A 19,557-nucleotide genomic window follows, 5' to 3' on the forward strand; every position below is an offset into this window, starting at 1 on the left:
GTGTTTTACAGTTGTTCCTTTTTTTTTTTTTTTTTTTTTTTGATTACTGTTCCTGAGTGATTACATGGAGCATTTTTTGTCCATTTGCTTTTACTTTTTTGATGGTTATTCAGTTGTTATTTTTGTCTAACTGAGTGGAAGACACTAACAATCCCCATAAGACACAACTACACCCACACCTCCTACAGCTTTACTTTCTGAGAGCCACCATTTCCTTCTCCATCAATGGGCCAATGATAAACAACCACCAAGAAGAGCCTGACTCACTCTTGCCTCCTCTTCACAAACAGTTATCAGAGATCTAAATACAATAACACCACAAAGTCTTGGAGACAACAGACCATCACAATCCACACAAAGAAGCAAGATGAAGGGGTAGAAACAAGGAAGCAGGATATTGACCCAGAACACATCTTTGAGGAAGAAGCATCATTGGAACTCTCTGATAAGGAATTCAAAGGAATTATATTTGGGTATTTTCAAAGGATTGAAAGACAGACCAAGGAAAACACAGACAACACCTTAGAAGAATTTTGGAAGAAAATCCAAGAACAAAATGACAAAATAAATGAAAAATTAGAAATGATTCTAAATCTACACCAGAAGATTAATACTAAATTGTCAGAAATGGATAACACATTTAAAAGGCAAAGGAGTAGAATTGATGCAATGGAAGACAGAATTAATGAGATTGAAGACAAGCACCTGAATACTTCTTTGGAAGGGGATCAATCAGAAAAAAGATCAAAACAAAAGGAAGAAAGCCTAAGGTTCATGTGGGATACCATCAAAAGGTATAACCTACCTGTCACTGGAATTCCAGAACAAGAAGAGAAAAATAAAACCACTGAGAAAATTGTTCAAAATTTGTTGGAGAACTTCCCTGTTATGATGAAAGATGAGAATATATCCATTCAGGAAGTGCAACAAACCCCAAACAAGATAGACCCCAAAAGCAAATCACCAAGACATATCATCCTCAAACTCATCAAAACCAAAGACAAAGAAAGAATCCTGAAAGCAGCATGAGAAAAATAAAAAGTTACTTACAAAGGACACCCAGTAAGAATAAGCTCTGATTTCTCAGCAGAAACTATGCAAGTGAGAAGGCAATGGGATGGTATATATAAAACCCTAAGGAGAAAAAATTTCAACCAAGAATTACATATCTGGCAAAATAGTCCCTCAAATATGATGGTGAAATTAAGAGATTTCCAGATAAGCAGAAAGTAAGGGAATTTGTTAAAACCAGACCAAACTTACAAGGGATACTAAACAGAAGGCTGGTAGTTCAAACCCACCAGTCACTCTTCTGAAGGAAGGTTGGACAATCTACTTCCATAGTGATATTGCCTCAGAAACCCAAGGAAGGGTTGCTATGAGTAGGATCCTACTCTACAGCAGTGAGTTTAGTTTTTAATTCATATGGAACTCTGGCAGAGAGAAGTTCCCTGGTAAACTCTTTGTATTTAGAGTTGGAGTTTTTCTTGCTCATCCTTTCACCAAGTGGCTAGCCCATTTGAGGGCCTTTCTTAACATAGTGAACTCAGTTTTAGATCCCACATTTTGGAAGCACCCAATCCTCAATTTCCAGGTCCCACTCACTAGTATGGTATTTGTGCTCATGACAATCGTTTTCCATGTTCTTGTTTATTGGTCTGGTTTCAGCTCATTGTTCCTTTTTCCATTCCTTCCATCTCCCAGAGTTTCCCTTGTTTGCTGACAATCTCAACAATGTGTTAAGAAGAATAGTTATGGAAATTTTTATTCAGCAATAGTTGTATTGCAGTAGGACAGCTTTTTAGAGTTTCTGATACATCATGTTGTTAGGTGCTGGAGAGTCAACTCCAATTCATAGAGACCCTATGTACAATAGAACAAAACAATGATAGATCCTGCACCATCCTCACAATCTTTGCTACACCTGAGTCCATTGTCACATGCACTGTGTCAGTTCATTTCTTTGAGGGTATTCCCCATTTTTGCTAACCCTCTACTTTATCAAGCATGATATCCTTTTCCAGTAACTGTTCCCTTCTGACAACATGATAACCAAAGTACGTGAGACATAGTCTGGCTGTTCCTAATTCTAAGGAGCATTCTGGCTATACTTCTTCCAGGACAGATACGTTCATTCTTCAGGAATTCTATGGTATTTTTAGTTTCTTCATCAACACGAGAATTCAAAGACATCAATTCTTCTTCATTCTTCCTTATTCATTGACCAGCTTTTACATGCATATGAAGCTATTGATAATATCATGGCTTGAGCCTAATACACTTTAGTCTTCAAAGTGACATCTTTGCTCTTTGACACTTTAAAGAGGCCCTTTGCAGTGTATTTGCCCAGTGCAATACTTTGTCTGATTTCTTGACTGTTACTTCCATAAACTTCGATTGTGTATTCAAGTAAAAGGAAATCTTTGAGAACTTCAGTCTTTTCTCCATTTATCATTATGTTGCCTATTGGTCCAGTTGTAATCCATTCTGAAGTCTGTAGTCTTTGATCTTCATCAGTGAGTGCTTCAAGTGTTCATCACTTTCAGCAAGCAAAGTTGTGTCATCTGCATATTGCAGGTTGTTAATGAGTCTTTCACCAATCCTGATACTACGTTCTTCCATGTAGTTCAGCTTTTGGGATCATTTGCTTAGCATACAACACTGAATAACTATGGTGAAAGGATACTACCTTTATGCACACATTTTCTGATTTTAAACCATTCAGCATCCCTTTATTCTGTTTGATGACAGTCTCTTGGTCTATGTACAGGTTCCTTATGAGGAAAATTAAGTGCTCTGAATCCCCATTTCTTGCAATATTATGCATCCACAAAATCAAATGTTTGCATAGTCAATAAAACACAGGTAAACATCTCTCTGGTATTTGTTTTCAGCCAAGATGATTCTGACATCAATAATGTTATCCTTCATTCCACACCCTCTTCTGAATCCAGCTTAAATTTCTGGCATTTCACTATCAATGTACTACTACAACTGTTTTTTTTAAATTATATTCAGCAAAATTTTACTTGTGTGTGATATTAATGATATTGTTTGATTGCTTCCACATTCAGCTGGAATGCATTTTGATACATCATACTGCTGGAAATAATCTTACTGTCTTTCTATCAATATAAAGATTTTCCCTTATTATAACAGGATAATTCTATACACTGTATAATACAAAGCTATAGATCACAGCTTTGGGCACATATGTGGAAATAGGTGGATTTGTCTGTTGTTCCCCTGAATTAATACTCAAAGTCTTACATTCTTTCTGCCAACTTCTATCTTCACCTTGGTTACCACTCACATCACTGCTTTTCACGACTTAGAAAACCTGCAAAGTCCCCTCAACAAGATGCTACTCTTCTAGAATGTGTAACTAAAAGATCCAAGTAAGGAAATCTTGACTGCTTTTAAAATGTTTTTACATTTTTATTGTGTGGTATAGCACAGATAAGGAGCCCTGGTAGTGCAGTGGTTAAATTCTTGGCTTCTAACTGAAAGGTCAGTGGTTCAAACCTGTCAGCAGCTCCTCAGGAGAAAGATATGGCAGTCTGCTTCCATAAAGATTTATAGCCTTGGAAACCTTATAGGGCAATTCTACTCTATCCTATAGGGACCCGATGAGTTTTAATTGACTTGACAGCAATGGGTTTGGTTTTGGTTTTTGGATAGCACACATAAAGAAAAATATATAAAACCTCAAAGAACGACCAGAATTCAAGCACCCCTGTAACCACTATCAAATCATGAAATAAGGCATTTCCCTTACCCAAGAAGCCCTGCTTACTTATCTCCTCTTTCTTTTCTCCTCAAAGTTAATCATTATAGGAATTTCTAACACCTTGACAGCTAACAACAACACTATAATACAGCATTACATCTTTTAAGCTTTATATTAATATAGTTATTTAATACATATTATTCACACGGCTTTTTCATAAGGTGCTCTGGTAGCTCTATGGTTAAGTGTTCACCTACTTACTAACTGAAAGGTTAGCAATTTGAACCCACCAGCAATTCCAAGGGAGAAAAGATCTAGAGATCTGTTCCTGTAAAAATTAGTGTGTTAAGATTACAGAAACCCTATGGCATAGTTCTACTCTGCATTAGGGAGTTGCTATGTGTTAGAATCATCTTGATGGCACACAACAACAAAGCTTTTCCAGACAACATTATGTTTGTGAGATCCATACATATTGTTGCGTGTAACTGTAGTTCATTCAAAGTGTAGATATGCCAGAATTTGTTGATTCATTCTACTGTTGATAAATTTTAGGTTCATTCCACTTCTGGGCTATTGCAAATTCTTATAAATATCTCTTGGTGTACATGTACAAGCATCTCTGTTAGTATTATTAATCGTAGGAATTGAATTTTAGATCAAATGTATGCATATGCTAAAATTTATTCAAAATTGTCAAGCTATTACTCAAAATGGTTGAGCATTTTCATTGCTACAAATCCTTGCTAAAATTTGATATTGTTAGTCTTCTTAAATTTAGCCATTCAGGTGGTATCTCATTTTGATTTTTACCTTACATTTTACCCAGTAACCAATTATGTTGAATATCTTTTTATATACTTTTTGGATAATTGGCTAGCTTCTGATGTGAATTTCCTATTTCTGTCCTTTTCCACATTTTTTTTCTGTTGGATTGTTTATCTTTTTCTTAGTGATTTTTTCATTATACAAGTTATGTTCTGGATATGAGCCATTTGTCAGTTATAAGTATTGCAAATCCTTTTTTTCTCCTCATTCTGTGGTGTCTTTCACTCTCTTAATATTATCAAATATGAACAAAACTCTTAATCTTAATGTAATCCTCTCTATTACAGTGAGTTATTTTTGTGAAATCTTCTCTTATACCAATGTCAGAAAGATATTATTCATACTATCACTGACAAACTTTATTGTTTTGCTTTTCCATTAAGTTATGATTTACTTAGAAGTATGTATGTGTGTTGTAAACTATAGGTCAAGTTTAAATTTTTGCATAACCAGTCAATTGATTTAGTAACATATATTAAAAATATTACCCTTTATTCATAGCTTTACAGTGTCATTTTTGTAAATCAACTGTGTCTTTTTCTGGGCTCTTTATTTCATTCCTATGAATGAAATCTTCACATCTCTCCTTGCACCAATACCATGTTGTCTGAATTATTTTAGAGTTATAAGTCTTTGTATCCAGTACAGTAGCTTCTCTTACTTTATTCTTTTATAAGAATATCTTCGCTATCCTTGGCCCCTTACATTTCTGTACAAATTTGTGTTCAAAGTATCTTAGACACTATTAGAACATTGTTTGGGACTGGATTGAATCTATTCATATAAATCAATTAGGGAGAAAGTTCCCTTTTGTGACATTAAGTTTTTTAACCCACAAATATGATGCATCAATCCATTTTCTCTTCAGAGGTCTTTGAATTTTTCATTGGATATATTTCTAGGCACTTGAAAATTTTGAGACTACTGCAGTGATAAATTTTTAATGTTTTTTAATTATCTGTTGTTGGAATGGAGAAGTACAATTGACTTTTTTAATATTTAACTTATATCCAGTCATCTTGTTAATTTAGTAGTTTATTTCTAAATAACTTTGGGTTTTTTCATTTACAAAATCATACCATCTTTGAGAAATGACATTTTTCTCCTTATATTTTTTTGTTTTATTTCTTTTCCTTGACATTGTTCAAAGTAACAGAATTTCCAGTTTATTTTTATATACAAATGATCATCATAGATGTCTCTGTCTTGATCTCAAGCTTGAAGAGAAAAGCTTTCATCATATTGTTATTAAGTATGAGTCTTGCTGTAGATTTCCTGTACATATTCTTTGTCATATTAAGTGTGCTTCGTTTTATTTCTAGTTTGCTAAGATTTATCCCAAACAGATGATTAATTTTGTCATATAATTGTTCTGTCTTTATTGAGATGATCATATCATTTTCTCTCTTTGTTAATTTTCTCCACAGGGTCCTGCTGAATATAAAGCTTCCATAAGCACCTTGAAATTTTCCTAGAACATATCCTACTATGGATGAATATTAACCATTTCTTTTTGGTACAGTGACTCTGTGTATTCCAGGCGGCAGGGAGCAGCATCAGACAGGGCCAGCAGAAACATGTAGGGTGTAGCACAGAAAGTGAGCTGAGCAGTTGGAACAGCTAAGGGAGATGAACTTGTCTATCAGTTTGTCATACTATAGAGGCTTGTGTGTTGCTGTGAGGCTGGAGGCTGTGCCAGCAGGAGTGCCCATGGTGGACTGGTTTCAGTGAAGCTTCCAGACTAAGACAGACTCAGGAAAAGGAAGAAGCCATCCAGTTCTCAAAGAATTGGCCAGTGAAAACGTTATGAATAGTAGTGAAACACTGTCTGATATATTATTGGAAAATTTTATGAATAGCCTTGAAACATTGTCTGATACAATGCTGAAAGATGAGACTCTCATGTCGGAAGGCACTCAAAATATGATGGGGAAAGGGCTGTCTCATCAAAGTAGAGCCTACCTTAATGATATGGATAAAGTAGGGCTTTAGGGGCCTCCATTTACTGAAATGGCATGACTCAATATGAGAAGAAACAACTGCAAATGTCCATTGATAATCAGAAGATGGAATGTACAAGTATGAATCTAGGAAAAATCAGAAGTTGTCAGAAATGAAATGGAACACATAAAGATTGATATCCCAAGCATTAGTGAGCTGAAATGGACTAGTCTTGGCCATTTTCAATCAGATAACCATATGATCTACTATACCAGGAATGACAAATTGAAGAGGAATGCTGCGGTATTCATCGTCACAAAGAATGTTTCAAGATCTATCCTGAAGTGCAATGTTGTCAGTGATAGAATAATATCCATATGCCCACAAGGAAAGCCAGTTAATACTACTATTCAAATTTATGCACCAACCACCAAAGCCAAAGATGAGGACATTAAAGATTTTTACGAACTTCGGCAGTCTGACATTGACCAAACATGCAATCAAGATGTGCTGATTATCACTGGTGACTGGAATGCAAAAGTTGGAAACAAAGAAGAATCACTGGTAGTTGGAAAATTTGGCCTTAGAGATAGAAATAATGCTGGAGACCACAAGATAGAATTTTGTAAGACCAATGACTTATTCATTGTAAATACCTTTTTTATTCAACCACACAAATGGCAGCTATACATGTGGACTTCACCAGACAGAGAGCACAGTGATCAGACTGACTACATTGTGGCAAGAGGCAATGGAGAAACTCAGTATCTTCAGCCAAAACAATACCAGAAGCTCATTGTGGAACTGACTATCAACTGCACATTTGCAAGGTGAAGTTGAAGTTGAAGTTGAAGACAATTAAAACAAGTCCATGAGAGCCAAAATATGACCTTGATCATATTCCTCCTGAATTTAGAGACCATTTTAAAAATAGATTTGATGCATTGAACACCAATGACTGAAAACCAGAGGAATTGTGGGATGACATCAAGATCACCCATGAAGACAAAGGTCAATAAAAAGACAGGAAAGGAAGAAAGACCAAGATGGATATCAGAAGAGACTCTGAAACTTGCCCTTGAGCAGAGAGTGGTTAAAGCAAATGGAAGAAATGACAAGATAAAAAAGCTAAACAGAAGATTTGAAAGAGCAGCTTGAGAAGACAAAGTCAATTATTATAATGAAATGTTCAAAGACATTGAGTTGGAAAGCCAAAAGGGAAAAATACCCTTGGCATTTCTCAAGCCAAAAGAACTAAAGAGGAAATTTAAGCCTCATATTGCAATATTGAAAAATTCTATGGTCAATATATCGAATGATGCAGGAAACCTCAAAATAAGATGGAGGGAATACACAGAGTCACTGTACCAAAAAGAATTGGTTGATGTTCATCCGTTTTAGGAGGTAGTATATGATCAAGAACCAGTGAAGAAAGAAGTTGAAGCTGCACTGAGGGAAGTGGTGAAGAACAAGACTCCAGGAATTGATGGGATACCCACTGAGATATTTCAATAAATGGATGCAGCACTAGAGGTACTCACTTGGCCATGCCAAGAGATATGGAAGACCTAGCCAACTGACTGGAAAAGATTCATATTTGCACACATTCCAAAAAAAAGTCATCCCACAGAATGTGGAAATTGCTGAACAATATCATTAATATTGCACTCCAGTAAAATCTTACTGAAGATGATTCAAAAATGGTTACAGCAGTATACTGACAGTGAATTTTTAGAAATGAAAGCTAGATTCAGAAGAGGACGTGGAATAAGGGATATCATTGCTGGTGTCAGATGACACCAGAAAGATGTTTACTTGTGTTTTATTGACTATGCAAAGACATTTGATTGTGTGAATCATAACAAATTATGGATAACATTGAGAAGAATAGGAATTCCAGAACACTTAATTGTGCTCATGAGGAACTTGTACATAGACCAGGATGCTGCCATTTAAACAAAACAAGGTGACACACATGGTTTAAAATCAAGAATGAAGTATGTCAGGGTTGTTTCCTTTCCCCATACTTATTCAATCTGTATGCTGAACAAATAAGGTGAGAAGCTGGACTATATGAAAAAGAACCTCACATCAGGATTGGAGGAAGACTCATTCACAACCTACATTATGCAGGCAACACAAGTTTGCTCATTGAAAGTGAGGATGACTTGAAATACTTACTGATGAAGATTGAAGACTACAGTCTGCAGTGTGGATTATATCTCAATATAAGGAAAACAAAAAATCCTAACAATGGGACCAATAAGCAGCATCATGATAAATGGAGCAAAGATTGAAGTTGTCAAGGACTTCATATCACAGGTTCTGCAATCAACAGCAATGGAAGCAGCAGTCAAGATATCAGATGTCATATATCTTTGGGCAAATCTGCTGCAAAGGACCTCTTTCAAGTTTTGAGAAGCAAGGATCTTTCCTTGAAGACTAAGGTGCACTTGACACAGCCATGTTATTTTCAATTGCCTCATACGCATGTGAGAGCTGGACCATGAAAAAGGAAGACTGAAGAAGAGTCGATGCTTTTGAGTTGTGGTGCTGGTGAAGAATGCTGAAAGTGCCATGAACTGCTAAAAGAACTAACAAATCTGTCCTGAAAGAAGTGCAGCAGGAATGATCCTTGGAAGCGAGAATGGCCAGACTTCATCTCACCTGCTTTGGTCATATTTTAAGAAGGGACCATTCCCTAGAGAAGGATATCATGGTTGGCAAAGAGGAGGGACAATGAAAAAGGGGAAGGCCCTCATCAAGATGGATTGATACAGTGGCTGCAAGATGGGCTCAGGTTTAGCAAGGATTGTGGGGCAGGCATAGGACTGGGCAGTGTTTCATTCTGCCGTACATGAGGTTGCTATGAGTCAGAGACAACTCAACGGCACCTAACAACAAAAACAACATCCTACTAAGTGATGAATCCTGTATACTGAGATATTCCCAAAATTACATACCATTTCTATAATTTTCCTCTCCTTCCCATCTCTTTCTTTTCCTTTTGTAGGCTCAGAATGACATATTCTTTTGCAAGGAAGATTAGTTCCTGCATGATGATGTAGTCTTACTAACCTCAGTGTTTATGATATCAACTTTATGTTTTAAGTCCTCCAGCCTTTCTGACTTTGAGGATTCAAACCCTTTTTCTCCCTTAAAATCCCTTGTATACATACAAAATCCTTATTTTTTGAACTATTATACAGTTTTATGGTTTTACAGGCCAATTTTAGAAGTGAAAGGCCAACTATTTGACTTCTTAGTTTCACACTTTGGTCCTCTGTTGAGGTAGCAAGGCCTGGCTTCAATAAGTAATATTTCTAATTCAAGAACCATAGAGTAAAAATTAATCACTGAAGGTAGAATATATGTTATTTATTTTTCTTTGCTTAATATGGCATTAAATAGGAAACAAAATATACCATGACAAGTTGAGAGAGAGGCTACAGTGGAAAGGAAAAAGCATTTTTTTTTTCCTGCTTTTGGAACATGGGACCCCACATTTTCATTTTGTACTGAGCCTCAAAAATTATGCTGCTGGCCAATGCGGGGGTATTGGAAATTATCTATTAACAAAAGTGCTCCCATCTATGCACCCCCACATGCTTGGAGGGTCTTAGCCTTGTAACACCACAGTCTCACAGCCCCCTAAGAGCTGCTAGTTGTTCCTGGTGGTGATTTGACCAAACAGAAGATGCCAGGAGTCCAGCTCCACTGATGGCATCCTGACAGTCTGGCTGACTGTTTCCAGGCGGTCCAGGCTGCAGTCAGAGAATGATAATGAGCAGTTCCCTTTGAGGATGAGCTAAATACAGGCAGGAAGGGTAACCATTAAGGAGCTCTCTTGTGGATACACTAAGGCCAGCAAAAATGTCTGCAGACAAGTAATTTGGCTGAGCATGTTTTGACAATAAACTCAAACCAGACAGAAGGTGGGTAGGGAGGGGAGGGGGAATGAGGAGGGAGAAGCCATGAACTTCACAGCAGAAAATAACTAGTATCCTTCCTGCTCATTGCCCCAGAGAAAGGAGCTGCAAAGAGCCAACTCCCTCATGAAGATGGTGTGGGCTCATGGGAAGAGCCCTGGGTTCCCAGCCTGCTCTGGTAACTAAATGAGTGACTGAGTACTTCTCTCAGCCTTGATGAGCTTTTGTCAGCATCCTTATAAAAGTTCTATAACACTGAACTGATCCATATGCTTAAGAGGGAACTGGAAGGGAGAGCTGAGAGTCACCCATCAGTTTTTTTGCCATTCCTCAGATTGGAAGGTTAACAGAGTAACGGCCCTCAGGCAGTTTGCAATGAGTTGACTCTGACTCATGTTGACCCCATATGTGTCAATGTAGAAATGTGCTGTATAGAGTTTTCAATAGCTGGTTTTTCAGAAGTAGATAACTTTCTTTTGAGGTGTCTCTAGGTGGATTTGAGCCACCAATCACTGTTACCAGGTGATTGCTTAACTCTTTGGGTACAAATTGATAAATGTGCCAATAGACTGACCAGACTGAGGAAATGAGCTTTCCTTCAGCACAGGCAGGGCTTGGTTAGGTCTGAATTGTATGGCCCTCAGACACTGGCTTTGATTCCTGAAAACCTTAAGCTCATTTCATTTTGTGGTCTAGCTGTCTGCACTAATTATCTACTTTTAGAAATCCCCAGATTAGCAAGTATGGCAAGATATTTTGCTCAGACATAATAAGGTCAGTCACTAGAGAACTGAAGAATGTAAACTATTATTTTCCATCAAGGTTCCTGACAGGTGGTATTCACATGGCCCAGCTCTGAACCCTCATCATAAGAATGTTCTTCATGGGGGATCTCCCTGCCTTCAATCTTTTCAGGAGACTTGGTTTACTGTGACGTCAGGGCCTTGAGAATCACTTTGGCTTTGGTCATTTATTTATTCTCATACTTATATTTTCAAAGTAAAGACTTAAACCTCATCAAATGAGGTTTGATGCTCTATGGCACTATGCCACCAGAGCTCCTCCTCATATACCAGAATCTATAAATTAGTGTTAACTAAATGCCTACCATGTATAAGGAATTTTTCAAGAGTATGGACCATAGAGAAGAAGTCTGAGATGGTCTTTGTAATAAAGCAGTTTCTCAATTTTTTTTTAATTATTATTTTCCCCTGAAGGAAGAAAATATCCATCATCTTTCAGTTTGTCATACTATGGTAGCTTGCATGTCTCTATGATGTTGCATGCTACTCACAGATATTCCAAATACCAGTAGAGTCATCCATGGTGAACAGGTTTCAGTGGAGCTTCTAGACTCAGAAAGAGTAGAAAGAAAGGCCTGGTTACTTCCAATAATTAGTCAATGAAAGCCTATAGATCAGAATAGACCTTGCCTACTTTAGATACATCTTCTAACCACACAAACAAACAAACAAACAAACTCACTGCCATTGAGTTGGATCCGACTCATAGTGACCCCTCCTTGGGTTTCCAGGCAATATCAGTATGGAAGTAGATTGCCCATCTTCCGAGGAGTGGCTGGTGGGTATGAACTGCGAGCCTTCTGGTTAGCAGTCAAATGCCTTAGGCACTATGCCGCCAGGGATCCTAGGTACATCATCAGGAGGGATCAATTTCTAGAAGAAGACATCAAGTTAGGTGAAGTAGGGGGTCAGCTAGGGCAAGGGAGACCCTTGGTGAGATGGACTGACACAATAGCCACAATATGAACTTAAACATACTGGTGATCATGAGGATGATGCAGGACCAGGCAATGTTTCATTCTATTGTACATAAGGTCACCAAGAATCAGAGTTGACTCAATGACAGCTATCTATCTAGTAAGAAAAATAAATTTAAATTCTCATTAAGAAAAGAATTAAATGATAAGAGCAAGATTTTGTTGGGTATAGTTAAGCTTTGGAAAATCATAAACCATGGATCTCTCCGATTTATTTCATGCTTCCCAAGAAGAAATTTTCACTCCCTTGGAGTCAAATAAACCTGAATGAGAAAGCTTTTCATAAAGAAACCATTGGGATGATCAAGTTGGGAGAGGAGGAAGAATAGCATGATGATAAAAGCTCAAGTTTGCAATCTGAGTCCTTGGGCTTAACTTTTCATACATTGTTTAAAACAGCCCCTTCCTCATAGTGATACATGAGAATTAAATAATGTAAAATGTGTAGTAAATTGTGTAGCATGTAGTAAGCACTAAATAAATGGTAGCTTGGGAACAAAATCTCTATTAGGTAGCTATTTCTACATAATAAATTAGTCCAATTTACCAATTTAAGCAGTTTTACCCAGTTAAACTCATACTTGATTAATCAGCCATTTAAACCAGTGAAATATATAGTTTCTGAGGATCAGGAACCCAGAACTAGCTTAGCTGTATGGTTTTGGCTCAAACATTCAGGAGGTTGCAGTCAAGATATCACCTGGGGCTACTGTTGTCTGAAGGCTTGATTGCAGCTGGAGGATCTTTTTCCTCAAAGAATCCCTCACATTGCTATTGGCATATCTATGATTTTTGATAGCTGTTGGCAGAAGGCCTCAGTTTCTCATCAGTTGAGCTTCTCCATATGGCTGCTCATGGCACAGCAGCTGGCTTCTCTCAGAATGAGCTAGCGAGGGCAAAATAATCTTTTGACTCTTAGAATCATGACTATATGGTTATATTACCTTTTCTTACACTGCTTTTCTCTATCCCAGCTCCACTGTCTAAGCAGCAAAGCACAAAAATGGTGTCTTTCTTAAATATCAACAACCTGGTCAGATATCAATTGCCAGAGGTAGCAAATTATCATTGTTGTTGTTGTTGTCATTGGCTGAGTGAAAATCTCTACTTTCCATCCATTTAAAGAAAAGGTTGACTGTGCTCTCTGGCTCAATCCCTTCTCTTCATCATGCCTTTTGGTTTCCTACATTTGTGTCTTTGCCATGGTCACCCTTGCTTATCATTGTCCATGCTTCTTTCCTAAGCCATTTGTTCATTGTATCTCCTAATCCCTATTCTTCCCATGACTGCTAGTCATATATGGCTTAAAATATCCTGGTACTTTATAGAAATTTTACAGCAGCAATGCTTAATCCTTTTTTTTTTTTTTTTTCCCTGAAGACACATATGTAGAAAGGTCCTGGCTTCTCTGTGTACTCCTCATATATATATTTTTAAATATTCATTTGATATATTTATTAGATTGATAATGTTTTGCCTGTATTCACCTTTTCCCCTTCTTATCTCAGTTACCCCTATAACTACATAAAGGAATTTAAAAAAATAAAAAAGGAAAAGAGAGAAACATAGATTTAGAAAAAGTATTTTTAAAACCTACTTTCAATTCATTTGTGGTCTAAAAGATAAGGTTCTTATGTAAATTTGTAGCATTTTATAAATATGCTCCAGGTATTTGCCAGGAGATAATATCATTGCTCCAGATCTATACAAAAAAATTCAACTAAGAAATAGTATTTATTAAAATGTATCAGATGGGGCATTGCATAGGACTGTGCAGATTCTGCATGGCATAACTCTAGGGAAAGCCATTCATACAGTTCACAATGTGTATGTCACTGCCTTTTGCATATTCATCAAGAGTCTACAATTCCAAAAGCCATTCAAGTAATACAAATGTGTGAAACATGTCTGGGAAAGACAGATGAAGCACCCAAATGTAAGTGGTTGTCTCTGTGGCTAAACTGAAGAATACATTCTTCACTTAAACAATTTCAAGTTCAATTGAAAAACAAACTTTTGAGCACCTCTGTAAATGCTTCTGACAATACTTTTTTTTAAAAAATATTGTTATTCTGTATTTTAGATATAGGAAACAACATCTAAAGTCAGCAAAACTTCAATAGAGACATTGTTGAGGATCTTATTTATGTTATATCCTGTTTTTTGTGTGGACATACTGGAAAAGTGTAGGTAATAATAGTGCATTTTTGGAGTAGTTCATTTACTTTTCATGTTAGGATGCTCTCAAATTATGAAATAGTTAGATTTTACTTTTCATGTTGGCATCTAAAAATCAAATGTGGAAGGAATGTATAACATGTTTGTGTATTTGCTTAATGCCTAGCTCTCCCTTTCCTTCTTTGTCCCCTTTCCACTCTCTTCTTAGAAATTTTTGTTTTATATGTTCTTATAGTTTTCATAAAACCTTCATGGAACACACCAATTAATATGTAAGTAAGTAAGTAATACAGTACATATAATCATATATACATAAATACATAAAAAGGAATTTCTGGTGGTATAGTGCCTAAGGCATTTGAGTACTAACCAGAAGGCTGGCAGTTCAAACCCACCAACCACTCCTCAGGAGGAAAATTGAGCAATCAACTTCTGAAGTGATACCACCTCAGAAACCCGAGGAGGGGTCTCGCTGAGTTGTACCTGACTCAAAGGCAGTGAGAAATACACAAAAATAATCCAATAAAAATAAATTTTAAGAATATATAGTCAAATTTGAAATTGAAATTGAAATACAAATAACACTCTTTACAATAGCATAAAGATGTGAAACATTTAGGGGTAAATTTGACAAAACATATCCAAGACCTATACACTACAAAATATAAAACATTGCTGAGGGAAAATAAAGAAGACATGGATCAGAAGACTAAATATGAAGATACCATTTTGGCCAAAATTGATTTAAAGACTCCATTTAAAGACCACAATCAAAATTACAAGAGTTAAAAAATTGATTCTGAATAATATATGAAAATGTACAGAACTTAAAATAGCCTTAATTTTGAAAAATAACAAAAGTGGAGGAAGTGTACTATTTGATTTCCATATTTACTCTAAAGCTACAGTAATCAAGACAGTGTTTTATTGGTACAAGAGTAGAAATGGAATACAATACAGAGTATAGTAATAAACCCAAATTTATGTATATATCTATGTATAAAGGTGGCCAGTTGATTTTAAATAAAATTGCCAACATGATTCAATGGAGGAAAGACAGTCTTTTCAGTACATGATGTTGGAATAATTGACTCACCATCTACCAGAAGATATGTAAGTAGTAAACCTCAACCTTTACTTCATACCATACTTAAAACTCACTCAAAATGTATCATAAGGTAAATGAAGGAGCTAAATCTAAAAACTGTAGGAAAAAAAAAAATGGAGAAAGTCTTTGTGACTTTCTAAAGTTCTCTTAGAAGATAAAAACACAAAACATACAGAAAATTTACTGATAAGTTGATCTTTATCACAGTTAAAACTAGAGTCATGACTCCTTTGCTGGACCCCTTGCCCATTTTCTGGTGTCTGCTGGAAATTCTCAGCATTCCTTTGCTTGTAAACAGGTCCTCACATGGCATCTGTCTTCCTCCTGTTTGTGTTTTCATGCATATTCTGTTATTTTTATAACTAAAAATAACTAGGTTTAGAACCCATGCTAAATAGTTATTAACATAACTAAATAAAAATTCTATTTCCAAGCAGAATCAGATCCACAGGAGCCAAAACTTCAATATATATTTTTTGGAACACAATTAAATCCACAACACTTTTCCTGTTATCCCTGTGCACATGACATCAGACCTGTTAGGGGTAAGGTTAGGAAAGACTCTAGCTCTACATTTCACTCTCCCTTGAGAAGAACAGCTTTGCCTTTCACAGGATTTAATTATAGACAGAGTTCTATTATGACACATTTAATTACTTAACATTTGTTGAGTACCTATTATATGTGTGGCACTCTACTAGGCACCAAGATCAAGAATACTAGAGGAGGAGATGAGGAGGTGGAGGAGATGGCTAGCAGCAGAGAGAAATAAACAAAAGCAAAATATGCAACATATCAAGAGGCATAGAGTACTAATCTAAGTGTGAAAGGGATATTTGAGAGGGGCCAGGGGTTCTTAAGTGATGCTTAAGCTAGTTTTTGAAGGGTTAATTATTGCTTGGGGGTATTGGCAATTCAGTGTTAGAATTGTCTCCTTACATGTGGAAGATCAGGCTTTGATTTCTGGTCAGTGCCCCAGAAATGTACATGGCTATGATGTTGGACAGGTTTTAGCAGAGCTTTCAGACAAAGATGGACTAGGAAGAAAGACCTCATGATCTACTTCTGAATCAGCCAGTGAAAGCCCAATGGATCACAGCAGTCCAATCCACAACTGATCATGGGGCTACTTCAGGACCAGACAGTGTTTAGTTCAGTTGTGCATATGAAGAAGGCTGAAATGGAAGGCTGAAGAAACCCCTCATTGAAAACTACAAAACCTTTACAAGCTAACAGACATGATTAAAGTAGACTTTAATCTGAGTGATTGACTCACTGTTTTTCCCTCCTCCATCATTTTCTTTCAAGTAAATAGTATTGCCAAACATTTTCCACAGACGCTGAGTTCTTTAGATTTGTTATTTCCAGTTATATATTCTTTTAAGCATAAATCTCTTCCACGATTAGTTTTAGCTGAGACCGTAGCCTACAAGATGACCCTGAGAAAGGAAACACTGAAGCTTGGAGCAACCAAGATAAAGGAGAAATGGAGATAGCCCTGGTGGATGAGAGGCCTAAGGATGCCCATTTCCATCATCTGCCTCCTTGTAGAGTTAATCTCTCTAGGCAGGTGTTGGGGAACCTGAAGGACACTTCTCCTGACCAAGGACAGTTTTTATCACTGACCAGACGAACAGAGAGGTTGACAAGCAACAGCAACACTCATCCCAATAACAAGAAGGAAACATTATCAGCATTCCTCAAATCCTCCTACCCCTTCAGCTCAACTCCCTTTAAAAACCTTAACAATTCCCCAGCTCAGGAAGGCAGACATTTTAGAGAAGCAATTCACACTATCTCATTGGGTATGGATACTCAATAAACCTTTTGCTTTCTCTCTTCAACCTGTTGTGATCATTGGCTCTTCATAAGAGAGGGTAAGGACCTTGTTTTCCTACAACACATGGAGTTACCGTGAATGGGGGACCAACTCCATGCCAGCAAACAACAATTGTTTATCAGTTAGAAATGAAGAAACAAGAGCATTCTAGGCTAAAAGAATAATGTGTACAAAGGCAAAGAGTGAGAGAGAGAGAAAGGAGAGAGGAAGAGAGGCACATTCCTCCATGGAAATTCTGTAAAATGGATGGAGAAGAGGACCTTTGATACAAACCAGCAAATAAGAGACAAGAATGAAAGGTAGGTGGGGCACAGCTATTGTCACTCAGCCTTTGCTTCAGAAGCAGTCATTTGCACATGGTTTGCATGTAGGGGTCACCAACGAGGCCAAGTGAAAACTTGGGCTTCCCAATGCTGAAAAGCCAGCTCAATTCTCAAACCCAGCAGAAGTTTGGTGAAGGTGCCTTGTCAGATATTAATATCCATGAGTGACAGATGACCTGCAGGTGTAGCTTGGAAACACACTTCCTTTTCACCACCTCTTTTGCTCAGTCCCATCTGAACCATCTTTTTACAGCTGCCACTCAAATAACCACAGCTCTATTCCTCTTCTGCACAGCAAGAGAAACTCTCTACATAGGTTTATAAGATTTCCAAACAATGACAGGGTCTTGGCTGCCCACTTCCTAGACTGTCACACAACACACTTTGTTCTGCATAGAGAGTATTGTAAAAATGACTTCTATGTTACTATCCATCTCCTCTTTCCTTCTGACAACATCAATCGTTTCTGCCAGATGACTGTAATAATGTTTACAAGTTCATACACAGTTTTGCCTGCCAAAGTATTTAGCTTTAGTATTTATGACATTGAGGAGATTATCTCCAAAATGTTAATAATGTTCAGCAGACAAAAGAGCTCCCCAGTCAGATCCTTTGTATTTGTGGTGCTCCTTAAAGGGACCTGCGAAAGGTGAAAGGACCTAACCCTGACATTTTTTTCTATATTAAAAGATGTCTACACACATCTCATTTGTACATTGGGAAAGAACATTCCAGATAGAAACCAGAGCTTTGGCAGTCACTTCATCAACCCACCACTATTTGGACTTTTAAATGTTATAACAAGGTGTCAGGGTTGGTTTTTTGGCATGCTGAGGTAGAAATGAGGTTCAAGACACTGTAGTGAAAAGCTATATTATTATTCTTCTGCTCAAAAAGGTGAATGGGCAGAAACTATACTTTCTCATTCTCTCCCCTGTTTCTCTCTTTGTCTCCCTGCTATGAGTTAATCACTATACTCAGGAATACAAAAATGATCAGCATGTAGTCCTGCCCTCAAAGAACTTGCAGTGTCTTCAGGGAGAAGGAAAACAACCAATTAACCAGTTGCTGTGGCATCAACTTGACTCATGACAACCCTAGTGTGTCAGAGTACAACTGTGAGCTATAGGGTTTTCAGTGACTTATTTTTCACAAGTAGATTTGCCAGGCATTTCTTCTGAGATGCCTCTAGGTGGACTTGAACCTCCAACATTTCAATTAGCAGCTAACCTCATTAACTCTTTGGACTATCTAGGGACTTCCAGAAAGAAAACAGTGTATACAGGAGCAACAAAGTGTCCAACTGCCCTGGTAGTCTAATAGTGGAGGTCAGGGGCATCAATCCATAGTTGTTAGAAACACAGAACATCAGCCCCACCCCAGAATTCCTAAATCAAACTCTATCTTCAATGAGATCCTCAGGTGACTTGTCTGCATGCTAAAGTTTGAGAAGATTTGTTCTGTGTCTTCAAAGAACCAAGGTGTGCTTCTGAAAGTATGTGGGCTAGAAGTAGAATAAACAATTTGGGAATACAGCACCCAGAGCAGGTTCTATGATCATACATATCCAGCCTCGACAAAAACAAGAAAGCGCACTATAAGCCAATTAAAGATTGGAGAAAAAGAATGTACAGAGCACAAATGAGACTGTAAATTGAAGTACAGAGAATGATCTGGAAAAAAAGTTAAAAAACCCAGGTTCTACTCCCAGTTTGCTGTCTCCAACAGCAAGACAAACTTGGCTGTTGGTTTGTCCTACTGTGGTGACATATAGACTTGAGTTTTGAGGCTGAGTCTCTGGTGTTTAAAACCCAGTGAGATGCACCAGGTGCACAGGTAACAGCCTAACTTGTAGACTGAGACAGACTAGGAAGAAGGAAGAGGTTGTCTGTCCACTTCT

The sequence above is a fragment of the Orycteropus afer genome, unplaced genomic scaffold, assembly GCF_000298275.1.
Source record: "Orycteropus afer afer isolate SDZICR_OR568_19922 unplaced genomic scaffold, OryAfe1.0 scaffold00139, whole genome shotgun sequence".
Classification (NCBI taxonomy): Eukaryota; Metazoa; Chordata; class Mammalia; order Tubulidentata; family Orycteropodidae; genus Orycteropus; species Orycteropus afer.